This window comes from Ambystoma mexicanum, chromosome 5p (genome assembly GCF_040938575.1).
Source record: "Ambystoma mexicanum isolate Mex_15411 chromosome 5p, UKY_AmexF1_1, whole genome shotgun sequence".
NCBI classification, from domain to species: domain Eukaryota; kingdom Metazoa; phylum Chordata; class Amphibia; order Caudata; family Ambystomatidae; genus Ambystoma; species Ambystoma mexicanum.
The window spans coordinates 742847886-742872647 of NC_090930.1; the positions used below are offsets into that span (position 1 = coordinate 742847886).

At 39.2% G+C, this 24762-nt stretch overlaps 20 non-coding genes across 20 annotated transcripts; 9 read left to right on the forward strand and 11 right to left on the reverse strand.

Annotated features, from left to right (window-relative positions):
• Window positions 1-626: 626 nt before the first annotated feature.
• TRNAQ-CUG (transfer RNA glutamine (anticodon CUG)) lies at window positions 627-698 on the reverse strand. Its single transcript has one exon. It is a non-coding gene; the product is annotated as a tRNA-Gln (tRNA).
• A 259-nt stretch (window positions 699-957) lies between these two features.
• TRNAQ-UUG (transfer RNA glutamine (anticodon UUG)) lies at window positions 958-1029 on the forward strand. The gene has a single exon. It is a non-coding gene; the product is annotated as a tRNA-Gln (tRNA).
• Window positions 1030-1942: 913 nt separating this feature from the next.
• Window positions 1943-2014, reverse strand: TRNAQ-CUG (transfer RNA glutamine (anticodon CUG)). The gene has a single exon. It is a non-coding gene; the product is annotated as a tRNA-Gln (tRNA).
• A 2369-nt stretch (window positions 2015-4383) lies between these two features.
• TRNAQ-UUG (transfer RNA glutamine (anticodon UUG)) lies at window positions 4384-4455 on the forward strand. Its single transcript has one exon. It is a non-coding gene; the product is annotated as a tRNA-Gln (tRNA).
• A 913-nt stretch (window positions 4456-5368) lies between these two features.
• TRNAQ-CUG (transfer RNA glutamine (anticodon CUG)) lies at window positions 5369-5440 on the reverse strand. The gene has a single exon. It is a non-coding gene; the product is annotated as a tRNA-Gln (tRNA).
• A 1222-nt stretch (window positions 5441-6662) lies between these two features.
• On the reverse strand, window positions 6663-6734 carry TRNAQ-CUG (transfer RNA glutamine (anticodon CUG)). Its single transcript has one exon. It is a non-coding gene; the product is annotated as a tRNA-Gln (tRNA).
• A 2367-nt stretch (window positions 6735-9101) lies between these two features.
• TRNAQ-UUG (transfer RNA glutamine (anticodon UUG)) lies at window positions 9102-9173 on the forward strand. Its single transcript has one exon. It is a non-coding gene; the product is annotated as a tRNA-Gln (tRNA).
• A 905-nt stretch (window positions 9174-10078) lies between these two features.
• TRNAQ-CUG (transfer RNA glutamine (anticodon CUG)) lies at window positions 10079-10150 on the reverse strand. Its single transcript has one exon. It is a non-coding gene; the product is annotated as a tRNA-Gln (tRNA).
• A 259-nt stretch (window positions 10151-10409) lies between these two features.
• TRNAQ-UUG (transfer RNA glutamine (anticodon UUG)) lies at window positions 10410-10481 on the forward strand. Its single transcript has one exon. It is a non-coding gene; the product is annotated as a tRNA-Gln (tRNA).
• A 913-nt stretch (window positions 10482-11394) lies between these two features.
• On the reverse strand, window positions 11395-11466 carry TRNAQ-CUG (transfer RNA glutamine (anticodon CUG)). Its single transcript has one exon. It is a non-coding gene; the product is annotated as a tRNA-Gln (tRNA).
• Window positions 11467-13843: 2377 nt separating this feature from the next.
• TRNAQ-UUG (transfer RNA glutamine (anticodon UUG)) lies at window positions 13844-13915 on the forward strand. The gene has a single exon. It is a non-coding gene; the product is annotated as a tRNA-Gln (tRNA).
• A 907-nt stretch (window positions 13916-14822) lies between these two features.
• TRNAQ-CUG (transfer RNA glutamine (anticodon CUG)) lies at window positions 14823-14895 on the reverse strand. The gene has a single exon. It is a non-coding gene; the product is annotated as a tRNA-Gln (tRNA).
• Window positions 14896-15154: 259 nt separating this feature from the next.
• Window positions 15155-15226, forward strand: TRNAQ-UUG (transfer RNA glutamine (anticodon UUG)). The gene has a single exon. It is a non-coding gene; the product is annotated as a tRNA-Gln (tRNA).
• Window positions 15227-16139: 913 nt separating this feature from the next.
• Window positions 16140-16211, reverse strand: TRNAQ-CUG (transfer RNA glutamine (anticodon CUG)). Its single transcript has one exon. It is a non-coding gene; the product is annotated as a tRNA-Gln (tRNA).
• A 2376-nt stretch (window positions 16212-18587) lies between these two features.
• On the forward strand, window positions 18588-18659 carry TRNAQ-UUG (transfer RNA glutamine (anticodon UUG)). The gene has a single exon. It is a non-coding gene; the product is annotated as a tRNA-Gln (tRNA).
• Window positions 18660-19574: 915 nt separating this feature from the next.
• TRNAQ-CUG (transfer RNA glutamine (anticodon CUG)) lies at window positions 19575-19646 on the reverse strand. Its single transcript has one exon. It is a non-coding gene; the product is annotated as a tRNA-Gln (tRNA).
• A 1222-nt stretch (window positions 19647-20868) lies between these two features.
• On the reverse strand, window positions 20869-20940 carry TRNAQ-CUG (transfer RNA glutamine (anticodon CUG)). The gene has a single exon. It is a non-coding gene; the product is annotated as a tRNA-Gln (tRNA).
• A 2369-nt stretch (window positions 20941-23309) lies between these two features.
• On the forward strand, window positions 23310-23382 carry TRNAQ-UUG (transfer RNA glutamine (anticodon UUG)). The gene has a single exon. It is a non-coding gene; the product is annotated as a tRNA-Gln (tRNA).
• Window positions 23383-24287: 905 nt separating this feature from the next.
• Window positions 24288-24359, reverse strand: TRNAQ-CUG (transfer RNA glutamine (anticodon CUG)). Its single transcript has one exon. It is a non-coding gene; the product is annotated as a tRNA-Gln (tRNA).
• Window positions 24360-24618: 259 nt separating this feature from the next.
• Window positions 24619-24690, forward strand: TRNAQ-UUG (transfer RNA glutamine (anticodon UUG)). Its single transcript has one exon. It is a non-coding gene; the product is annotated as a tRNA-Gln (tRNA).
• The last annotated feature ends 72 nt before the right edge of the window (window positions 24691-24762 follow it).

Sequence of the window (24762 nt, forward strand, 5' to 3'; positions counted from 1 at the left end):
TGTACACACTATGTGCAGTAGATTCTCTGCTCACTGGAACATGCAGAAACAACATTGATGTGAAAAGATTGGAAAAAGCCCTATTTTATTAACATTAAAAAATGTTATACAATTATTTTGGTGAATCATATTCACTTTCACAATCATTCCTATGTTTCAAGCAATTTGATGGTCTTATTAAATGTGTAAAAAATGTAATTCTTTGAGTTGACAAACTGTATGGAGAGCAAACTTTTTATAACTTACAAGAGTTATGAGTTCTAGAAAGTAGTGCATTTACTGATCAAGTGCCCTTGTTTAAATGTACTTACTTTATTTGGATCACACCTTTCTCGAAAGAAGAAATAAACTCTAAATTATCAGGAAACAATTCAACTGATTTTAGAGGCCTCCTGGGCTTTCAATGCAAATCGCTGAGATCAAAAGCCAGTTTAATAGCCATTATACCTTGGAGCTTTGGAGATATGAGAGTGGGCAGTTTCTTTGTGGCAAAAGAGAGTCATCCCCAGAAACTATTAATATTCTTTGGTCAAAGAAGACTGCCATCAAAGTGGGCTGTAAAGCAAAGATATTGCTGTTATATCTATCTGCAAATGAAAGGCAACTCTAAAAGAGAAGCAGCCCCAAGGTCCCACCGAGACTTGAACTCGGATCGCTGGATTCAGAGTCCAGAGTGCTAACCATTACTCCATGGAACCCACATATTCAGTAGCATGATGCACTTCATTCTGGAAAAACAGAGCACATCAGAGAAAATATGTAATATTCCTATATCATTAGACTCCAGAGGAAGAATTTAATCCAAATGAGACATGAAGCCAATACTTTGCGATTGCACAGCATCCAACAGCAACAGTGCTGCTTCGATATAATATCAGTAAACGGTTACTATAGGTCAGTAAAAATCTTGACTGTGCCCTATATTCTCATTGCCCTTATGAAGCTCTGCTCAACAAGGGTTCCATGGTGTAATGGTTAGCACTTTGGACTTTGAATCCAGCGATCCGAGTTCAAGTCTTGGTGGAACCTCTCTCTTGCTCTAACACACTTTGTCTCCTTGTTGTCTTAAATTATAGGCCAAAGATAGTAATATTCATAAGGTTAGTGGTGTAGGGTATTCATTTTTGCTCTCACTCTCTGGCATAACTTTTCATAAAAATCCACTTTTGTGCCTAGCACCTTAACCTTTATGCATTTTTTTTAAATGTATGAACAGTGAGGTCATTCTGAGTCGATGAGCAGATCTGCATCGGAAACATACATAAAAGATTTGAAATTTTCAAACTTAACTCAATGTTAAGAAACATGCTCAATCTGTGACCCAATGGATTCTCTTTTTACTTGAAGATGCAGCAACAACATTAATAATACCATTTTGGGAAAAGCAGCTCTATTGTATCGCCATTCTCTTTCAAAATTGTTAAAGGGTTAATCCTATGAAAAGCGACCACATTCAGAATCAATGATATTAATCAAGCGTCTTAACAGTCTTTACATGTTTGTAAAATGAAGGTATCAGTTTGAGATGAAAAATAGAACGAAGAACACACTTTTCTTAATTCACAAAAGGCCTGAGGTGTATAAATACTGTTTGTACCGACCAAGGGCCCATTCGTGAATGTACTTACTTTAGTTGGATCATACCTTTCTTCAAAGAAGACATCCACAATAAACGATAAGGGAAAGGTTCGACTGATGGTAAACTCTTACAGAGATTTGAATGCAAATTATTGGATTCAACCTCCAGGGTGCTACCATTACACCATGGGTCTTTCACACCACAGAAAGTGGTGGGTTTCATTGTGGCTAAAGAGCGTCATCCATGGAAAATCTTTCTTTTTTCAAATGCACCCAGGGAATAATGCTATGAAAGTGGGCGACACAGCAGCGTCATTGCTATTAAAACAAGACACTGAGAGGAAAACAAACACAGTAATTCCCAAGGTCCCACCGAGATTTGAACTCGGATCGCTGGATTCAGAGTCCAGAGTGCTAACCATTACACCATGGAACCTACATACTTAGTGACATGATGAACGTCATTGCAGCAAAAAAAGAGCCTTTTAGAGAATGTATGCAATATTCTTTTATCTTATGCCTCCAGAGGAAGAATCCTATCCAAATGAGCTGTAAAGCAAAGAGTTTGCTATTGCGCAACAACCAACTAAACAGTTCCACATTTGCATAATATCCGTGGGCTAGGAATATGAGTTTGTTAAAATGATGCATGAGATCTCGATTCTCATTTCTGTTACAACTCTGTCAGGTTGCACCAGCAAGGGGCCCATGGTGTAATGGTTAGCAAAGAACATTACTGAAGGGCCCCTCGGCCAGCCAGAAAGCCAAAATGGAGAGAACGGGCATGAACTGGTTGTGAATGAGCTTCAAAATGCGTTCACAGGTAATTGAACTGGTGATCTCCTCAGTTTATACACCTGGAACTCCTGTCAATAGCAACAGTCGGCAGCTGGGTTGGCAGACATTTCGTCGAAAAAAATTTGTCGACAGGACAATTGGTCGAAACCATTTGGTCGAAACCAAATGTTCGAATTGCTTTTGTTTTTTATTTTCACATTTTTTTTTTGGGGGGTGGGGGTTGGGGGGGTCCCCGCCAACCCCCTTTTTTTCTAAAAACCCCTTTTTTTCCCTAAACTACAACCTAAAAAATATATATATAAATAAATTAAAAAATCGACCATTTGGCTTTCGACCAAATTACGTCGACCAAATGTCTTTCGACGAAATGTCCGGACAGCGGCAGCTGGTCTGTGTCAATAATGGCAATTTGATTTTGCCATTTTCACAACTCCCTAATAAATGAACAAAATGTTCCATTTGTAGGCACAGTTACATGCTATGGTATGTATACCATGCTTAATAACCACCATAGGAGGCTCAGAGCACCATCCGCATTCTTACGTACAAAACATGTAAGGAAATAATCAGATCTTTTGCTCTGCAGGAGTCAGGCTTCTTTAAAGCCTGACAAAGTGGCAGAGTGCCATTGTAAACTGAGGCATGATGAAACCATGCCCAAGAACCCAGGCAGGTTAAACCCTTCCACTCATGCCCCTAGGCCCCGAATGGCCACGAACGGCCAGGTTCTATAGACAGGGCAGCTGGCATGGATTATGGACACTTTTAACATAGGGTGGTTTTTCAACCTTATCTCATCTGGGAGCAAAGCGCTGGACAGGGTTTCCTGTACGTTTTTGAGGTTCGCAGGGATCTATGTGTGGATGTTTCTTGGTGTGAAAAGCATGACACCTTTTGGGGTGACACCGGGCTCTTCTGGGAGTTAATTTACATAATCTCTACTTTCTATTTTATGTGACATGGGCTGCAGTTACATTGTTCTGTTAATAGAGGGCAACACACAGGTCATAGTTCCAAACAGGGGTGCACGGTCTGCTTGCTAGCTTACATTTACAGTTCTATTTGGGATTCACCGCCTTTTCATAAAATGAGTACTCTTCCGGAATATTTCTAACTTATGTAGGTGTTTTGGGGGTGTTACGTGCCTTTGTATGACTGCTGCAAACCACTTGATATTAGACATTGATTGGAAACGACATAAAAAATCCTGACACATATTGTAAGCGGACATAAAATGACCTATATTAGCTAATATAAGTAAACAGACATCACTCCCCCCTCCCCACAAAAAGGGATGTATGCGTACACAAAAAATAAAAATGAAAAACAAGCAACTACTGCAGTTAAAATCTAAAAATGTAAATTCAGTTACATGATCATGACTCGGAAGGGGAAGTTAAAAAGTAAAAAAACACACAGTAGGAGAGAGGTTAGCTTTACATGCCATGAGGGAGGAAGAGGTCTTCCAAGCACTGTTGTGTATGTTGGTCAATCCCTCTGAAACGCAAAAGGGATGTGCACATAGAAATCAAAGCAGAGTCATCCAGAGAGACTATTTAATTCTTTTTTTTTCAAATTCTCAAAAGGAAGCTGCTATCAAATTGAACTATTCATCACAGCCACTGCTAGGAAATCTATGTTCATAAAATGACAATACACCCAAAGGAAAACAAAATATAGCTATAACATGTCAGATTACTAAATTCAGAGTCCAGCCTACTAACCATTAGACCATGGAACCTAAATACTTCCGCAAATGCTGAACTTCATTATGCCAAAACAGAGGCAGTCAGAAACAATATTTAATATTGCTTAATCATATGCCTCAAGAGGAAGAATTTGATCTACATGCTCTATAAAGCACAGAGATTGCTATAGCACAACGTCAATCGACAACATCGCTGTGTTTGTATGATATCAGTCAATTGGGACTATGAATCTGTAAAAATTGTAAATGTGCTCTATATTGCCATTTCTGATTCAATGCTCTCAGGTGCATCTTGCAAGGGTTCCATGGTGTAATGGTTAGCACTTTGGACTTTGAATCCAACGATCCGAGTTCAAGTCTCGGTGGAACCGTTATCTTGCTCTTACACTCCATTTTCTAATTTCTCAAATTACAATTCAACAGAGTTAATATTCAGAAGTTCAGTCGACTCAGGTAGCCGTTTTCACAGTCTCTCTCTCTCTGCACGACATTACATTTAAATGCACTTTGGTGCCTGATACCAATACAGTGATGCAACTACATATCGTTAATGTACAATCCCTAAGGTCAATCAGAGTGGGCACCCAGATATCTCTCAGAAACATTTTCCACAGATGAATAATGTCCAACCTTAACTCTATGAAAAGAAAAATGTACACACTATGTGCAGTAGATTCTCTGCTCACTGGAACATGCAGAAACAACATTGATGTGAAAAGATTGGAAAAAGCCCTATTTTATTAACATTAAAAAATGTTATACAATTATTTTGGTGAATCATATTCACTTTCACAATCATTCCTATGTTTCAAGCAATTTGATGGTCTTATTAAATGTGTAAAAAATGTAATTCTTTGAGTTGACAAACTGTATGGAGAGCAAACTTTTTATAACTTACAAGAGTTATGAGTTCTAGAAAGTAGTGCATTTACTGATCAAGTGCCCTTGTTTAAATGTACTTACTTTATTTGGATCACACCTTTCTCGAAAGAAGAAATAAACTCTAAATTATCAGGAAACAATTCAACTGATTTTAGAGGCCTCCTGGGCTTTCAATGCAAATCGCTGAGATCAAAAGCCAGTTTAATAGCCATTATACCTTGGAGCTTTGGAGATATGAGAGTGGGCAGTTTCTTTGTGGCAAAAGAGAGTCATCCCCAGTCCCAGAAACTATTAATATTCTTTGGTCAAAGAAGACTGCCATCAAAGTGGGCTGTAAAGCAAAGCCATTGCTGTTATATCTATCTGCAAGTGAAAGGCAACTCTAAAAGAGAAGCAGCCCCAAGGTCCCACCGAGACTTGAACTCGGATCGCTGGATTCAGAGTCCAGAGTGCTAACCGTTACTCCATGGAACCCACATATTCAGAAGCATGATGCACTTCATTCTGGAAAAACGGAGCACATCAGAGAAAATATGTAATATTCCTATATCATTAGACTCCAGAGGAAGAATTTAATCCAAATGAGACATGAAGCCAATACTTTGCGATTGCACAGCATCCAACAGCAACAGTGCTGCTTCGATATAATATCAGTAAACGGTTACTATAGGTCAGTAAAAATCTTGACTGTGCCCTATATTCTCATTGCCCTTATGAAGCTCTGCTCAACAAGTGTTCCATGGTGTAATGGTTAGCACTTTGGACTTTGAATCGGTGGAACCTCTCTCTTGCTCTAACACACTTTGTCTCCTTGTTGTCTTAAATTATAGGCCAAAGATAGTAATATTCATAAGGTTAGTGGTGTAGGGTATTCATTTTCGCTCTCACTCTCTGGCATAACTTTTCATAAAAATCCACTTTTGTGCCTAGCACCTTAACCTTTATGCATTTTTTTTAAATGTATGAACAGTGAGGTCATTCTGAGTCGATGGGCAGATCTGCATCGGAAACATACATAAAAGATTTGAAATTTTCAAACTTAACTCAATGTTAAGAAACATGCTCAATCTGTGACCCAATGGATTCTCTTTTTACTTGAAGATGCAGCAACAACATTAATAATACCATTTTGGGAAAAGCAGCTCTATTGTATCGCCATTCTCTTTCAAAATTGTTAAAGGGTTAATCCTATGAAAAGCGACCACATTCAGAATCAATGATATTAATCAAGCGTCTTAACAGTCTTTACATGTTTGTAAAATGAAGGTATCAGTTTGAGATGAAAAATAGAACGAAGAACACACTTTTCTTAATTCACAAAAGGCCTGAGGAGTATAAATACTGTTTGTACCGACCAAGGGCCCATTCGTGAATGTACTTACTTTAGTTGGATCATACCTTTCTTCAAAGAAGACATCCACAATAAACGATAAGGGAAAGGTTCGACTGATGGTAAACTCTTACAGAGATTTGAATGCAAATTATTGGATTCAACCTCCAGGGTGCTACCATTACACCATGGGTCTTTCACACCACAGAAAGTGGTGGGTTTCATTGTGGCTAAAGAGCGTCATCCATGGAAAATCTTTCTTTTTTCAAATGCACCCAGGGAATAATGCTATGAAAGTGGGCGACACAGCAGCGTCATTGCTATTAAAACAAGACACTGAGAGGAAAACAAACACAGTAATTCCCAAGGTCCCACCGAGATTTGAACTCGGATCGCTGGATTCAGAGTCCAGAGTGCTAACCATTACACCATGGAACCTACATACTTAGTGACATGATGAACGTCATTGCAGCAAAAAAAGCGCCTTTTAGAGAATGTATGCAATATTCTTTTATCTTATGCCTCCAGAGGAAGAATCCTATCCAAATGAGCTGTAAAGCAAAGAGTTTGCTATTGCGCAACAACCAACTAAACAGTTCCACATTTGCATAATATCCGTGGGCTAGGAATATGAGTTTGTTAAAATGATGCATGAGATCTCGATTCTCATTTCTGTTACAACTCTGTCAGGTTGCACCAGCAAGGGGCCCATGGTGTAATGGTTAGCAAAGAACATTACTGAAGGGCCCCTCGGCCAGCCAGAAAGCCAAAATGGAGAGAACGGGCATGAACTGGTTGTGAATGAGCTTCAAAATGCGTTCACAGGTAATTGAACTGGTGATCTCCTCAGTTTATACACCTGGAACTCCTGTCAATAGCAACAGTCGGCAGCTGGGTTGCCAGACATTTCGTCGAAATAAATTTGTCGACAGGACAATTGGTCGAAACCATTTGGTCGAAAACCAAATGTTCGAATTGCTTTTGTTTTTTATTTTCACATTTTTTTTTGGGGGGTGGGGGTTGGGGGGGTCCCCCCAACCCCCTTTTTTTCTAAAAAACCCTTTTTTTCCCTAAACTACAACCTAAAAAATATATATATAAATAAATTAAAAAATCGACCATTTGGCTTTCGACCAAATTACGTCGACCAAATGTCTTTCGACGAAATGTCCGGACAGCGGCAGCTGGTCTGTGTCAATAATGGCAATTTGATTTTGCCATTTTCACAACTCCCTAATAAATGAACAAAATGTTCCATTTGTAGGCACAGTTACATGCTATGGTATGTATACCATGCTTAATAACCACCATAGGAGGCTCAGAGCACCATCCGCATTCTTACGTACAAAACATGTAAGGAAATAATCAGATCTTTTGCTCTGCAGGAGTCAGGCTTCTTTAAAGCCTGACAAAGTGGCAGAGTGCCATTGTAAACTGAGGCATGATGAAACCATGCCCAAGAACCCAGGCAGGTTAAACCCTTCCACTCATGCCCCTAGGCCCCGAAGGGCCACGAACGGCCAGGTTCTATAGACAGGGCAGCTGGCATGGATTATGGACACTTTTAACATAGGGTGGTTTTTCAACCTTATCTCCTCTGGGAGCAAAGCGCTGGACAGGGTTTCCTGTACGTTTTTGAGGTTCGCAGGGATCTATGTGTGGATGTTTCTTGGTGTGAAAAGCATGACACCTTTTGGGGTGACACCAGGCTCTTCTGGGAGTTAATTTGCATAATCTCTACTTTCTATTTTATGTGACATGGGCTGCAGTTACATTGTTCTGTTAATAGAGGGAAACACACAGGTCATAGTTCCAAACAGGGGTGCACGGTCTGCTTGCTAGCTTACATTTACAGTTCTATTTGGGATTCACCGCCTTTTCATAAACTGAGTACTCTTCCGGAGTATTTCTAACTTATGTAGGTGTTTTGGGGGTGTTACGTGCCTTTGTATGACTGCTGCAAACCACTTGATATTAGACATTGATTGGAAACGACATAAAAAATCCTGACACATATTGTAAGCGGACATAAAATGACCTATATTAGCTAATATAAGTAAACAGACATCACTCCCCCCTCCCCACAAAAAGGGATGTATGCGTACACAAAAAATAAAAATGAAAAACAAGCAACTACTGCAGTTAAAATCTAAAAATGTAAATTCAGTTACATGATCATGACTCGGAAGGGGAAGTTAAAAAGTAAAAAAACACACGGTAGGAGCGAGGTTAGCTTTACATGCCATGAGGGAGGAAGAGGTCTTCCAAGCACTGTTGTGTATGTTGGTCAATCCCTCTGAAACGCAAAAGGGATGTGCACATAGAAATCAAAGCAGAGTCATCCAGAGAGACTATTTAATTCTTTTTTTTTCAAATTCTCAAAAGGAAGCTGCTATCAAATTGAACTATTCATCACAGCCACTGCTAGGAAATCTATGTGCATAAAATGACAATACACCAAAGGAAAACAAAATATAGCTATAACATGTCAGATTACTAAATTCAGAGTCCAGCCTACTAACCATTAGACCATGGAACGTAAATACTTCCGCAAATGCTGAACTTCATTATGCCAAAACAGAGGCAGTCAGAAACAATATTTAATATTGCTTAATCATATGCCTCAAGAGGAAGAATTTGATCTACATGCTCTATAAAGCACAGAGATTGCTATAGCACAACGTCAATCGACAACATCGCTGTGTTTGTATGATATCAGTCAATTGGGACTATGAATCTGTAAAAATTGTAAATGTGCTCTATATTGCCATTTCTGATTCAACGCTCTCAGGTGCATCTTGCAAGGGTTCCATGGTGTAATGGTTAGCACTTTGGACTTTGAATCCAACGATCCGAGTTCAAGTCTCGGTGGAACCGTTATCTTGCTCTTACACTCCATTTTCTAATTTCTCAAATTACAATTCAACAGAGTTAATATTCAGAAGTTCAGTCGACTCAGGTAGCCGTTTTCACACTCTCTCTCTCTCTGCACGACATTACATTTAAATACACTTTGGTGCCTGATACCAATACAGTGATGCAACTACATATCGTTAATGTACAATCCCTAAGGTCAATCAGAGTGGGCACCCAGATATCTCTCAGAAACATTTTCCACAGATGAATAATGTCCAACCTTAACTCTATGAAAAGAAAAATGTACACACTATGTGCAGTAGATTCTCTGCTCACTGGAACATGCAGAAACAACATTGATGTGAAAAGATTGGAAAAAGCCCTATTTATTAACATTAAAAAATGTTATACAATTATTTTGGTGAATCATATTCACTTTCACAATCATTCCTATGTTTCAAGCAATTTGATGGTCTTATTAAATGTGTAAAAAATGTAATTCTTTGAGTTGACAAACTGTATGGAGAGCAAACTTTTTATAACTTACAAGAGTTATGAGTTCTAGAAAGTAGTGCATTTACTGATCAAGTGCCCTTGTTTAAATGTACTTACTTTATTTGGATCACACCTTTCTCGAAAGAAGAAATAAACTCTAAATTATCAGGAAACAATTCAACTGATTTTAGAGGCCTCCTGGGCTTTCAATGCAAATCGCTGAGATCAAAAGCCAGTTTAATAGCCATTATACCTTGGAGCTTTGGAGATATGAGAGTGGGCAGTTTCTTTGTGGCAAAAGAGAGTCATCCCCAGAAACTATTAATATTCTTTGGTCAAAGAAGACTGCCATCAAAGTGGGCTGTAAAGCAAAGCTATTGCTGTTATATCTATCTGCAAGTGAAAGGCAATCTAAAAGAGAAACAGCCCCAAGGTCCCACCGAGACTTGAACTCGGATCGCTGGATTCAGAGTCCAGAGTGCTAACCATTACTCCATGGAACCCACATATTCAGTAGCATGATGCACTTCATTCTGGAAAAACAGAGCACATCAGAGAAAATATGTAATATTCCTATATCATTAGACTCCAGAGGAAGAATTTAATCCAAATGAGACATGAAGCCAATACTTTGCGATTGCACAGCATCCAACAGCAACAGTGCTGCTTCGATATAATATCAGTAAACGGTTACTATAGGTCAGTAAAAATCTTGCCTGTGCCCTATATTCTCATTGCCCTTATGAAGCTCTGCTCAACAAGGGTTCCATGGTGTAATGGTTAGCACTTTGGATTTTGAATCCAGCGATCCGAGTTCAAGTCTCGGTGAAACCTCTCTCTTGCTCTAACACACTTTGTCTCCTTGTTGTCTTAAATTATAGGCCAAAGATAGTAATATTCATAAGGTTAGTGGTGTAGGGTATTCATTTTCGCTCTCACTCTCTGGCATAACTTTTCATAAAAATCCACTTTTGTGCCTAGCACCTTAACCTTTATGCATTTTTTTTAAATGTATGAACAGTGAGGTCATTCTGAGTCGATGGGCAGATCTGCATCGGAAACATACATAAAAGATTTGAAATTTTCAAACTTAACTCAATGTTAAGAAACATGCTCAATCTGTGACCCAATGGATTCTCTTTTTACTTGAAGATGCAGCAACAACATTAATAATACCATTTTGGGAAAAGCAGCTCTATTGTATCGCCATTCTCTTTCAAAATTGTTAAAGGGTTAATCCTATGAAAAGCGACCACATTCAGAATCAATGATATTAATCAAGCGTCTTAACAGTCTTTACATGTTTGTAAAATGAAGGTATCAGTTTGAGATGAAAAATAGAACGAAGAACACACTTTTCTTAATTCACAAAAGGCCTGAGGTGTATAAATACTGTTTGTACCGACCAAGGGCCCATTCGTGAATGTACTTACTTTAGTTGGATCATACCTTTCTTCAAAGAAGACATCCACAATAAACGATAAGGGAAAGGTTCGACTGATGGTAAACTCTTACAGAGATTTGAATGCAAATTATTGGATTCAACCTCCAGGGTGCTACCATTACACCATGGGTCTTTCACACCACAGAAAGTGGTGGGTTTCATTGTGGCTAAAGAGCGTCATCCATGGAAAATCTTTCTTTTTTCAAATGCACCCAGGGAATAATGCTATGAAAGTGGGCGACACAGCAGCGTCATTGCTATTAAAACAAGACACTGAGAGGAAAACAAACACAGTAATTCCCAAGTTCCCACCGAGATTTGAACTCGGATCGCTGGATTCAGAGTCCAGAGTGCTAACCATTACACCATGGAACCTACATACTTAGTGACATGATGAACGTCATTGCAGCAAAAAAAGAGCCTTTTAGAGAATGTATGCAATATTCTTTTATCTTATGCCTCCAGAGGAAGAATCCTATCCAAATGAGCTGTAAAGCAAAGAGTTTGCTATTGCGCAACAACCAACTAAACAGTTCCACATTTGCATAATATCCGTGGGCTAGGAATATGAGTTTGTTAAAATGATGCATGAGATCTCGATTCTCATTTCTGTTACAACCCTGTCAGGTTGCACCAGCAAGGGGCCCATGGTGTAATGGTTAGCAAAGAACATTACTGAAGGGCCCCTCGGCCAGCCAGAAAGCCAAAATGGAGAGAACGGGCATGAACCGGTTGTGAATGAGCTTCAAAATGCGTTCACAGGTAATTGAACTGGTGATCTCCTCAGTTTATACACCTGGAACTCCTGTCAAAAGCAACAGTCGGCAGCTGGGTTGCTAGACATTTCGTCGAAAAAAATTTGTCGACAGGACAATTGGTCGAAACCATTTGGTCGAAAACCAAATGGTCGAATTGCTTTTGTTTTTTATTTTCACTTTTTTTTGGGGGGGGGTTTGGGGGGTTCCCCCCAACCCCCTTTTTTTCTAAAAAACCCTTTTTTCCTTTTTTTCCCTAAACTACAACCTAAAAAATATATATATAAATAAATTAAAAAAACGACCATTTGGCTTTCGACCAAATTACGTCGACCAAATGTCTTTCGACGAAATGTCTTTCGACGAAATGTCCGGACAGCGGCAGCTGGTCTGTGTCAGTAATGGCAATTTGATTTTGCCATTTTCACAACTCCCTAATAAATGAACAAAATGTTTCATTTGTAGGCACAGTTACATGCTATGGTATGTATACCATGCTTAATAAACACCATAGGAGGTTCAGAGCCCCATCCGCATTCTTACGTACAAAACATGTAAGGAAATAATCAGATCTTTTGCTCTGCAGGAGTCAGGCTTCTTTAAAGCCTGACAAAGCGGCAGAGTGCCATTGTAAACTGAGGCATGATGAAACCATGCCCAAGAACCCAGGCAGGTTAAACCCTTCCACTCATGCCCCTAGGCCCCGAACGGCCAGGTTCTATAGACAGGGCAGCTGGCATGGATTATGGACACTTTTAACATAGGGTGGTTTTTCAACCTTATCTCCTCTGGGAGCAAAGCGCTGGACATGGTTTCCTGTACGTTTTTGAGGTTTGCAGGGATCTATGTGTGGATGTTTCTTGGTGTGAAAAGCATGACACCTTTTGGGGTGACACCAGGCTCTTCTGGGAGTTAATTTGCATAATCTCTACTTTCTATTTTATGTGACATGGGCTGCAGTTACATTGTTCTGTTAATAGAGGGCAACACACAGGTCATAGTTCCAAACAGGGGTGCACGGTCTGCTTGCTAGCTTACATTTACAGTTCTATTTGGGATTCACCGCCTTTTCATAAACTGAGTACTCTTCCGGAGTATTTCTAACTTATGTAGGTGTTTTGGGGGTGTTACGTGCCTTTGTATGACTGCTGCAAACCACTTGATATTAGACATTGATTCGAAACGACATAAAAAATCCTGACACATATTGTAAGCGGACATAAAATGACCTATATTAGCTAATATAAGTAAACAGACATCACTCCCCCCTCCCCACAAAAAGGGATGTATGCGTACACAAAAAATAAAAATGAAAAACAAGCAACTACTGCAGTTAAAATCTAAAAATGTAAATTCAGTTACATGATCATGACTCGGAAGGGGAAGTTAAAAAGTAAAAAAACACAAGGTAGGAGAGAGGTTAGCTTTCCATGCCATGAGGGAGGAAGAGGTCTTCCAAGCACTGTTGTGTATGTTGGTCAATCCCTCTGAAACGCAAAAGGGATGTGCACATAGAAATCAAAGCAGAGTCATCCAGAGAGACTATTTAATTCTTTTTTTTTCAAATTCTCAAAAGGAAGCTGCTATCAAATTGAACTATTCATCACAGCCACTGCTAGGAAATCTATGTGCATAAAATGACAATACACCCAAAGGAAAACAAAATATAGCTATAACATGTCAGATTACTTAATTCAGAGTCCAGCCTACTAACCATTAGACCATGGAACCTAAATACTTCCGCAAATGCTGAACTTCATTATGCCAAAACAGAGGCAGTCAGAAACAATATTTAATATTGCTTAATCATATGCCTCAAGAGGAAGAATTTGATCTACATGCTCTATAAAGCACAGAGATTGCTATAGCACAACGTCAATCGACAACATCGCTGTGTTTGTATGATATCAGTCAATTGGGACTATGAATCTGTAAAAATTGTAAATGTGCTCTATATTGCCATTTCTGATTCAACGCTCTCAGGTGCATCTTGGAAGGGTTCCATGGTGTAATGGTTAGCACTTTGGACTTTGAATCCAACGATCCGAGTTCAAGTCTCGGTGGAACCGTTATCTTGCTCTTACACTCCATTTTCTAATTTTTCAAATTACAATTCAACAGAGTTAATATTCAGAAGTTCAGTGGACTCAGGTAGCCGTTTTCACACTCTCTCTCTCTCTGCACGACATTACATTTAAATGCACTTTGGTGCCTGATACCAATACAGTGATGCAACTACATATCGTTAATGTACAATCCCTAAGGTCAATCAGAGTGGGCACCCAGATATCTCTCAGAAACATTTTCCACAGATGAATAATGTCCAACCTTAACTCTATGAAAAGAAAAATGTACACACTATGTGCAGTAGATTCTCTGCTCACTGGAACATGCAGAAACAACATTGATGTGAAAAGATTGGAAAAAGCCCTATTTTATTAACATTAAAAAATGTTATACAATTATTTTGGTGAATCATATTCACTTTCACAATCATTCCTATGTTTCAAGCAATTTGATGGTCTTATTAAATGTGTAAAAAATGTAATTCTTTGAGTTGACAAACTGTATGGAGAGCAAACTTTTTATAACTTACAAGAGTTATGAGTTCTAGAAAGTAGTGCATTTACTGATCAAGTGCCCTTGTTTAAATGTACTTACTTTATTTGGATCACACCTTTCTCGAAAGAAGAAATAAACTCTAAATTATCAGGAAAAAATTCAACTGATTTTAGAGGCCTCCTGGGCTTTCAATGCAAATCGCTGAGATCAAAAGCCAGTTTAATAGCCATTATACCTTGGAGCTTTGGAGATATGAGAGTGGGCAGTTTCTTTGTGGCAAAAGAGAGTCATCCCCAGAAACTATTAATATTCTTTGGTCAAAGAAGACTGCCATCAAAGTGGGCTGTAAAGCAAAGCTATTGCTGTTATATCTATCTGCAAATGAAAGGCAACTCTAAAAGAGAAGCAGCCCCAAGGTCCCACCGAGACTTGAACTCGGGATCGCTGGATTCAGAGTCCAGAGTGCTAACCATTACTCCATGGAACCCACATATTCAGTAGCATGATGCACTTCATTCTGGAAAAACAGAGCACATCAGAGAAAATATGTAATATTCCTATATCATTAGACTCCAGAGGAAGAATTTAATCCAAATGAGACATGAAGCCAATACTTTGCGATTGCACAGCATCCAACAGCAACAGTGCTGCTTCGATATAATATCAGTAAACGGTTACTATAGGTCAGTAAAAATCTTGACTGTGCCCTATATTCTCATTGCCCTTATGAAGCTCTGCTCAACAAGGGTTCCATGGTGTAATGGTTAGCACTTTGGACTTTGAATCCAGCGATCCGAGTTCAAGTCCCGGTGGAACCTCTCTCTTGCTCTAACACACTTTGTCTCCTTGTTGTCTTAAATTATAGGCCAAAGATAGTAATATTCATAAGGTTAGTGGTGTAGGGTATTCATTTTCGCTCTCACTCTCTGGCATAACTTTTCATAAAAATCCACTTTTGTGCCTAGCACCTTAACCTTTATGCATTTTTTTTAAATGTATGAACAGTGAGGTCATTCTGAGTCGATGGGCAGATCTGCATCGGAAACATACATAAAAGATTTGAAATTTTCAAACTTAACTCAATGTTAAGAAACATGCTCAATCTGTGACCCAATGGATTCTCTTTTTACTTGAAGATGCAGCAACAACATTAATAATACCATTTTGGGAAAAGCAGCTCTATTGTATCGCCATTCTCTTTCAAAATTGTTAAAGGGTTAATCCTATGAAAAGCGACGACATTCAGAATCAATGATATTAATCAAGCGTCTTAACAGTCTTTACATGTTTGTAAAATGAAGGTATCAGTTTGAGATGAAAAATAGAACGAAGAACACACTTTTCTTAATTCACAAAAGGCCTGAGGTGTATAAATACTGTTTGTACCGACCAAGGGCCCATTCGTGAATGTACTTACTTTAGTTGGATCATACCTTTCTTCAAAGAAGACATCCACAATAAACGATAAGGGAAAGGTTCGACTGATGGTAAACTCTTACAGAGATTTGAATGCAAATTATTGGATTCAACCTCCAGGGTGCTACCATTACACTATGGGTCTTTCACACCACAGAAAGTGGTGGGTTTCATTGTGGCTAAAGAGCGTCATCCATGGAAAATCTTTCTTTTTTCAAATGCACCCAGGGAATAATGCTATGAAAGTGGGCGACACAGCAGCGCCATTGCTATTAAAACAAGACACTGAAAGGAAAACAAACACAGTAATTCCCAAGGTCCCACTGAGATTTGAACTCGGATCGCTGGATTCAGAGTCCAGAGTGCTAACCATTACACTATGGAACCTACATACTTAGTGACATGCTGAATGTCATTGCAGCAAAAAAAGCGCCTTTTAGAGAATGTATGCAATATTCTTTTATCTTATGCCTCCAGAGGAAGAATCCTATCCAAATGAGCTGTAAAGCAAAGAGTTTGCTATTGCGCAACAACCAACTAAACAGTTCCACATTTGCATAATATCCGTGGGCTAGGAATATGAGTTTGTTAAAATGATGCATGAGATCTCGATTCTCATTTCTGTTACAACTCTGTCAGGTTGCACCAGCAAGGGGCCCATGGTGTAATGGTTAGCAAAGAACATTACTGAAGGGCCCCTCGGCAGCCAGAAAGCCAAAATGGAGAGAACGGGCATGAACTGGTTGTGAATGAGCTTCAAAATGCGTTCACAGGTAATTGAACTGGTGATCTCCTCAGTTTATACACCTGGAACTCCTGTCAATAGCAACAGTCGGCAGCTGGGTTGCCAGACATTTCGTCGAAAAAAATTTGTCGACAGGACAATTGGTCGAAACCATTTGGTCGAAAACCAAATGGTCGAATTGCTTTTGTTTTTTATTTTCACTTTTTTTTGGGAGGGGGGTTTGGGGGGTCCCCCCAACCCCCTTTTTTTCTAAAAACCCCTTTTTTCCCTAAACTACAACCTAAAAAAATATATATAAATAAATTAAAAAATCAACCATTTGGCTTTCGACCAAATTACGTCGACCAAATGTCTTTCGACGAAATGTCTTTCGACGAAATGTCCGGACAGCGGCAGCTGGTCTGTGTCAGTAATGGCTATTTGATTTTGCCATTTTCACAACTCCCTAATAAATGAACAAAATGTTCCATTTGTAGGCACAGTTACATGCTATGGTATGTATACCATGCTTAATAACCACCATAGGAGGCTCAGAGCACCATCCGCATTCTTACGTACAAAACATGTAAGGAAATAATCAGATCTTTTGCTCTGCAGGAGTCAGGCTTCTTTAAAGCCTGACAAAGTGGCAGAGTGCCATTGTAAACTGAGGCATGATGAAACCATGCCCAAGAACCCAGGCAGGTTAAACCCTTCCACTCATGCCCCTAGGCCCCGAACGGCCACGAACAGACAGGTTCTATAGACAGGGCAGCTGGCATGGATTATGGACACTTTTAACATAGGGTGGTTTTTCAACCTTATCTCCTCTGGGAGCAAAGCGCTGGACAGGGTTTCCTGTACGTTTTTGAGGTTCGCAGGGATCTATGTGTGGATGTTTCTTGGTGTGAAAAGCATGACACCTTTTGGGGTGACACCAGGCTCTTCTGGGAGTTAATTTGCATAATCTCTACTTTCTATTTTATGTGACATGGGCTGCAGTTACATTGTTCTGTTAATAGAGGGCAACACACAGGTCATAGTTCCAAACAGGGGTGCACGGTCTGCTTGCTAGCTTACATTTACAGTTCTATTTGGGATTCACCGCCTTTTCATAAACTGAGTACTCTTCCGGAGTATTTCTAACTTATGTAGGTGTTTTGGGGGTGTTACGTGCCTTTGTATGACTGCTGCAAACCACTTGATATTAGACATTGATTGGAAACGACATAAAAAATCCTGACACATATTGTAAGCGGACATAAAATGACCTATATTAGCTAATATTAGTAAACAGACATCACTCCCCCCTCCCCACAAAAAGGGATGTATGGGTACACAAAAAATAAAAATGAAAAACAAGCAACTACTGCAGTTAAAATCTAAAAATGTAAATTCAGTTACATGATCATGACTCGGAAGGGGAAGTTAAAAAGTAAAAAAACACAAGGTAGGAGAGAGGTTAGCTTTACATGCCATGAGGGAGGAAGAGGTCTTCCAAGCACTGTTGTGTATGTTGGTCAATCCCTCTTAAACGCAAAAGGGATGTGCACATAGAAATCAAAGCAGAGTCATCCAGAGAGACTATTTAATTCTTTTTTTTTCAAATTCTCAAAAGGAAGCTGCTATCAAATTGAACTATTCATCCCAGCCACTGCTAGGAAATCTATGTGCATAAAATGACAATACACCCAAAGGAAAACAAAATATAGCTATAACATGTCAGATTACTAAATTCAGAGTCCAGCCTACTAACCATTAGACCATGGAACCTAAATACTTCCGCAAATGCTGAACTTCATTATGACAAAACAGAGGCAGTCAGAAACAATATTTAATATTGCTTAATCATATGCCTCAAGAGGAAGAATTTGATCTACATGCTCTATAAAGCACAGAGATTGCTATAGCACAACGTCAATCGACAACACCGCTGTGTTTGTATGATATCAGTCAATTGGGACTATGAATCTGTACAAATTATAAATGTGCTCTATATTGCCATTTCTGATTCAACGCTCTCAGGTGCATCTTGCAGGGGTTCCATGGTGTAATGGTTAGCACTTTGGACTTTGAATCCAACGATCCGAGTTCAAGTCTCGGTGGAACCGTTATCTTGCTCTTACACTCCATTTTCTAATTTCTCAAATTACAATTCAACAGAGTTAATATTCAGAAGTTCAGTCGACTCAGGTAGCCGTTTTCACACTCTCTCTCTCTCTCTGCACGACATTACATTTAAATGCACTTTGGTGCCTGATACCAATACAGTGATGCAACTACATATCGTTAATGTACAATCCCTAAGGTCAATCAGAGTGGGCACCCAGATATCTCTCAGAAACATTTTCCACAGATGAATAATGTCCAACCTTAACTCTATGAAAAGAAAAATGTACACACTATGTGCAGTAGATTCTCTGCTCACTGGAACATGCAGAAACAACATTGATGTGAAAAGATTGGAAAAAGCCCTATTTTATTAACATTAAAAAATGTTATACAATTATTTTGGTGAATCATATTCACTTTCACAATCATTCCTATGTTTCAAGCAATTTGATGGTCTTATTAAATGTGTAAAAAATGTAATTCTTTGAGTTGACAAACTGTATGGAGAGCAAACTTTTTATAACTTACAAGAGTTATGAGTTCTAGAAAGTAGTGCATTTACTGATCAAGTGCCCTTGTTTAAATGTACTTACTTTATTTGGATCACACCTTTCTCGAAAGAAGAAATAAACTCTAAATTATCAGGAAACAATTCAACTGATTTTAGAGGCCTCCTGGGCTTTCAATGCAAATCGCTGAGATCAAAAGCCAGTTTAATAGCCATTATACCTTGGAGCTTTGGAGATATGAGAGTGGGCAGTTTCTTTGTGGCAAAAGAGAGTCATCCCCAGTCCCAGAAACTATTAATATTCTTTGGTCAAAGAAGACTGCCATCAAAGTGGGCTGTAAAGCAAAGCCATTGCTGTTATATCTATCTGCAAGTGAAAGGCAACTCTAAAAGAGAAGCAGCCCCAAGGTCCCACCGAGACTTGAACTCGGATCGCTGGATTCAGAGTCCAGAGTGCTAACCGTTACTCCATGGAACCCACATATTCAGAAGCATGATGCACTTCATTCTGGAAAAACGGAGCACATCAGAGAAAATATGTAATATTCCTATATCATTAGACTCCAGAGGAAGAATTTAATCCAAATGAGACATGAAGCCAATACTTTGCGATTGCACAGCATCCAACAGCAACAGTGCTGCTTCGATATAATATCAGTAAACGGTTACTATAGGTCAGTAAAAATCTTGACTGTGCCCTATATTCTCATTGCCCTTATGAAGCTCTGCTCAACAAGTGTTCCATGGTGTAATGGTTAGCACTTTGGACTTTGAATCGGTGGAACCTCTCTCTTGCTCTAACACACTTTGTCTCCTTGTTGTCTTAAATTATAGGCCAAAGATAGTAATATTCATAAGGTTAGTGGTGTAGGGTATTCATTTTCGCTCTCACTCTCTGGCATAACTTTTCATAAAAATCCACTTTTGTGCCTAGCACCTTAACCTTTATGCATTTTTTTTAAATGTATGAACAGTGAGGTCATTCTGAGTCGATGGGCAGATCTGCATCGGAAACATACATAAAAGATTTGAAATTTTCAAACTTAACTCAATGTTAAGAAACATGCTCAATCTGTGACCCAATGGATTCTCTTTTTACTTGAAGATGCAGCAACAACATTAATAATACCATTTTGGGAAAAGCAGCTCTATTGTATCGCCATTCTCTTTCAAAATTGTTAAAGGGTTAATCCTATGAAAAGCGACCACATTCAGAATCAATGATATTAATCAAGCGTCTTAACAGTCTTTACATGTTTGTAAAATGAAGGTATCAGTTTGAGATGAAAAATAGAACGAAGAACACACTTTTCTTAATTCACAAAAGGCCTGAGGTGTATAAATACTGTTTGTACCGACCAAGGGCCCATTCGTGAATGTACTTACTTTAGTTGGATCATACCTTTCTTCAAAGAAGACATCCACAATAAACGATAAGGGAAAGGTTCGACTGATGGTAAACTCTTACAGAGATTTGAATGCAAATTATTGGATTCAACCTCCAGGGTGCTACCATTACACCATGGGTCTTTCACACCACAGAAAGTGGTGGGTTTCATTGTGGCTAAAGAGCGTCATCCATGGAAAATCTTTCTTTTTTCAAATGCACCCAGGGAATAATGCTATGAAAGTGGGCGACACAGCAGCGTCATTGCTATTAAAACAAGACACTGAGAGGAAAACAAACACAGTAATTCCCAAGGTCCCACCGAGATTTGAACTCGGATCGCTGGATTCAGAGTCCAGAGTGCTAACCATTACACCATGGAACCTACATACTTAGTGACATGATGAACGTCATTGCAGCAAAAAAAGCGCCTTTTAGAGAATGTATGCAATATTCTTTTATCTTATGCCTCCAGAGGAAGAATCCTATCCAAATGAGCTGTAAAGCAAAGAGTTTGCTATTGCGCAACAACCAACTAAACAGTTCCACATTTGCATAATATCCGTGGGCTAGGAATATGAGTTTGTTAAAATGATGCATGAGATCTCGATTCTCATTTCTGTTACAACTCTGTCAGGTTGCACCAGCAAGGGGCCCATGGTGTAATGGTTAGCAAGGAACATTACTGAAGGGCCCCTCGGCCAGCCAGAAAGCCAAAATGGAGAGAACGGGCATGAACTGGTTGTGAATGAGCTTCAAAATGCGTTCACAGGTAATTGAACTGGTGATCTCCTCAGTTTATACACCTGGAACTCCTGTCAATAGCAACAGTCGGCAGCTGGGTTGCCAGACATTTCGTCGAAATAAATTTGTCGACAGGACAATTGGTCGAAACCATTTGGTCGAAAACCAAATGTTCGAATTGCTTTTGTTTTTTATTTTCACATTTTTTTTTTGGGGGGTGGGGGTTGGGGGGGTCCCCCCAACCCCCTTTTTTTCTAAAAAACCCTTTTTTTCCCTAAACTACAACCTAAAAAATATATATATAAATAAATTAAAAAATCGACCATTTGGCTTTCGACCAAATTACGTCGACCAAATGTCTTTCGACGAAATGTCCGGACAGCGGCAGCTGGTCTGTGTCAATAATGGCAATTTGATTTTGCCATTTTCACAACTCCCTAATAAATGAACAAAATGTTCCATTTGTAGGCACAGTTACATGCTATGGTATGTATACCATGCTTAATAACCACCATAGGAGGCTCAGAGCACCATCCGCATTCTTACGTACAAAACATGTAAGGAAATAATCAGATCTTTTGCTCTGCAGGAGTCAGGCTTCTTTAAAGCCTGACAAAGTGGCAGAGTGCCATTGTAAACTGAGGCATGATGAAACCATGCCCAAGAACCCAGGCAGGTTAAACCCTTCCACTCATGCCCCTAGGCCCCGAAGGGCCACGAACGGCCAGGTTCTATAGACAGGGCAGCTGGCATGGATTATGGACACTTTTAACATAGGGTGGTTTTTCAACCTTATCTCCTCTGGGAGCAAAGCGCTGGACAGGGTTTCCTGTACGTTTTTGAGGTTCGCAGGGATCTATGTGTGGATGTTTCTTGGTGTGAAAAGCATGACACCTTTTGGGGTGACACCAGGCTCTTCTGGGAGTTAATTTGCATAATCTCTACTTTCTATTTTATGTGACATGGGCTGCAGTTACATTGTTCTGTTAATAGAGGGAAACACACAGGTCATAGTTCCAAACAGGGGTGCACGGTCTGCTTGCTAGCTTACATTTACAGTTCTATTTGGGATTCACCGCCTTTTCATAAACTGAGTACTCTTCCGGAGTATTTCTAACTTATGTAGGTGTTTTGGGGGTGTTACGTGCCTTTGTATGACTGCTGCAAACCACTTGATATTAGACATTGATTGGAAACGACATAAAAAATCCTGACACATATTGTAAGCGGACATAAAATGACCTATATTAGCTAATATAAGTAAACAGACATCACTCCCCCCTCCCCACAAAAAGGGATGTATGCGTACACAAAAAATAAAAATGAAAAACAAGCAACTACTGCAGTTAAAATCTAAAAATGTAAATTCAGTTACATGATCATGACTCGGAAGGGGAAGTTAAAAAGTAAAAAAACACACGGTAGGAGCGAGGTTAGCTTTACATGCCATGAGGGAGGAAGAGGTCTTCCAAGCACTGTTGTGTATGTTGGTCAATCCCTCTGAAACGCAAAAGGGATGTGCACATAGAAATCAAAGCAGAGTCATCCAGAGAGACTATTTAATTCTTTTTTTTTCAAATTCTCAAAAGGAAGCTGCTATCAAATTGAACTATTCATCACAGCCACTGCTAGGAAATCTATGTGCATAAAATGACAATACACCCAAAGGAAAACAAAATATAGCTATAACATGTCAGATTACTAAATTCAGAGTCCAGCCTACTAACCATTAGACCATGGAACCTAAATACTTCCGCAAATGCTGAACTTCATTATGCCAAAACAGAGGCAGTCAGAAACAATATTTAATATTGCTTAATCATATGCCTCAAGAGGAAGAATTTGATCTACATGCTCTATAAAGCACAGAGATTGCTATAGCACAACGTCAATCGACAACATCGCTGTGTTTGTATGATATCAGTCAATTGGGACTATGAATCTGTAAAAATTGTAAATGTGCTCTATATTGCCATTTCTGATTCAACGCTCTCAGGTGCATCTTGCAAGGGTTCCATGGTGTAATGGTTAGCACTTTCGGACTTTGAGTCCAACGATCCGAGTTCAAGTCTCGGTGGAACCGTTATCTTGCTCTTACACTCCATTTTCTAATTTCTCAAATTACAATTCAACAGAGTTAATATTCAGAAGTTCAGTCGACTCAGGTAGCCGTTTTCACACTCTCTCTCTCTCTGCACAACATTACATTTAAATACACTTTGGTGCCTGATACCAATACAGTGATGCAACTACATATCGTTAATGTACAATCCCTAAGGTCAATCAGAGTGGGCACCCAGATATCTCTCAGAAACATTTTCCACAGATGAATAATGTCCAACCTTAACTCTATGAAAAGAAAAATGTACACACTATGTGCAGTAGATTCTCTGCTCACTGGAACATGCAGAAACAACATTGATGTGAAAAGATTGGAAAAAGCCCTATTTATTAACATTAAAAAATGTTATACAATTATTTTGGTGAATCATATTCACTTTCACAATCATTCCTATGTTTCAAGCAATTTGATGGTCTTATTAAATGTGTAAAAAATGTAATTCTTTGAGTTGACAAACTGTATGGAGAGCAAACTTTTTATAACTTACAAGAGTTATGAGTTCTAGAAAGTAGTGCATTTACTGATCAAGTGCCCTTGTTTAAATGTACTTACTTTATTTGGATCACACCTTTCTCGAAAGAAGAAATAAACTCTAAATTATCAGGAAACAATTCAACTGATTTTAGAGGCCTCCTGGGCTTTCAATGCAAATCGCTGAGATCAAAAGCCAGTTTAATAGCCATTATACCTTGGAGCTTTGGAGATATGAGAGTGGGCAGTTTCTTTGTGGCAAAAGAGAGTCATCCCCAGAAACTATTAATATTCTTTGGTCAAAGAAGACTGCCATCAAAGTGGGCTGTAAAGCAAAGCTATTGCTGTTATATCTATCTGCAAGTGAAAGGCAATCTAAAAGAGAAACAGCCCCAAGGTCCCACCGAGTCTTGAACTCGGATCGCTGGATTCAGAGTCCAGAGTGCTAACCATTACTCCATGGAACCCACATATTCAGTAGCATGATGCACTTCATTCTGGAAAAACAGAGCACATCAGAGAAAATATGTAATATTCCTATATCATTAGACTCCAGAGGAAGAATTTAATCCAAATGAGACATGAAGCCAATACTTTGCGATTGCACAGCATCCAACAGCAACAGTGCTGCTTCGATATAATATCAGTAAACGGTTACTATAGGTCAGTAAAAATCTTGCCTGTGCCCTATATTCTCATTGCCCTTATGAAGCTCTGCTCAACAAGGGTTCCATGGTGTAATGGTTAGCACTTTGGATTTTGAATCCAGCGATCCGAGTTCAAGTCTCGGTGAAACCTCTCTCTTGCTCTAACACACTTTGTCTCCTTGTTGTCTTAAATTATAGGCCAAAGATAGTAATATTCATAAGG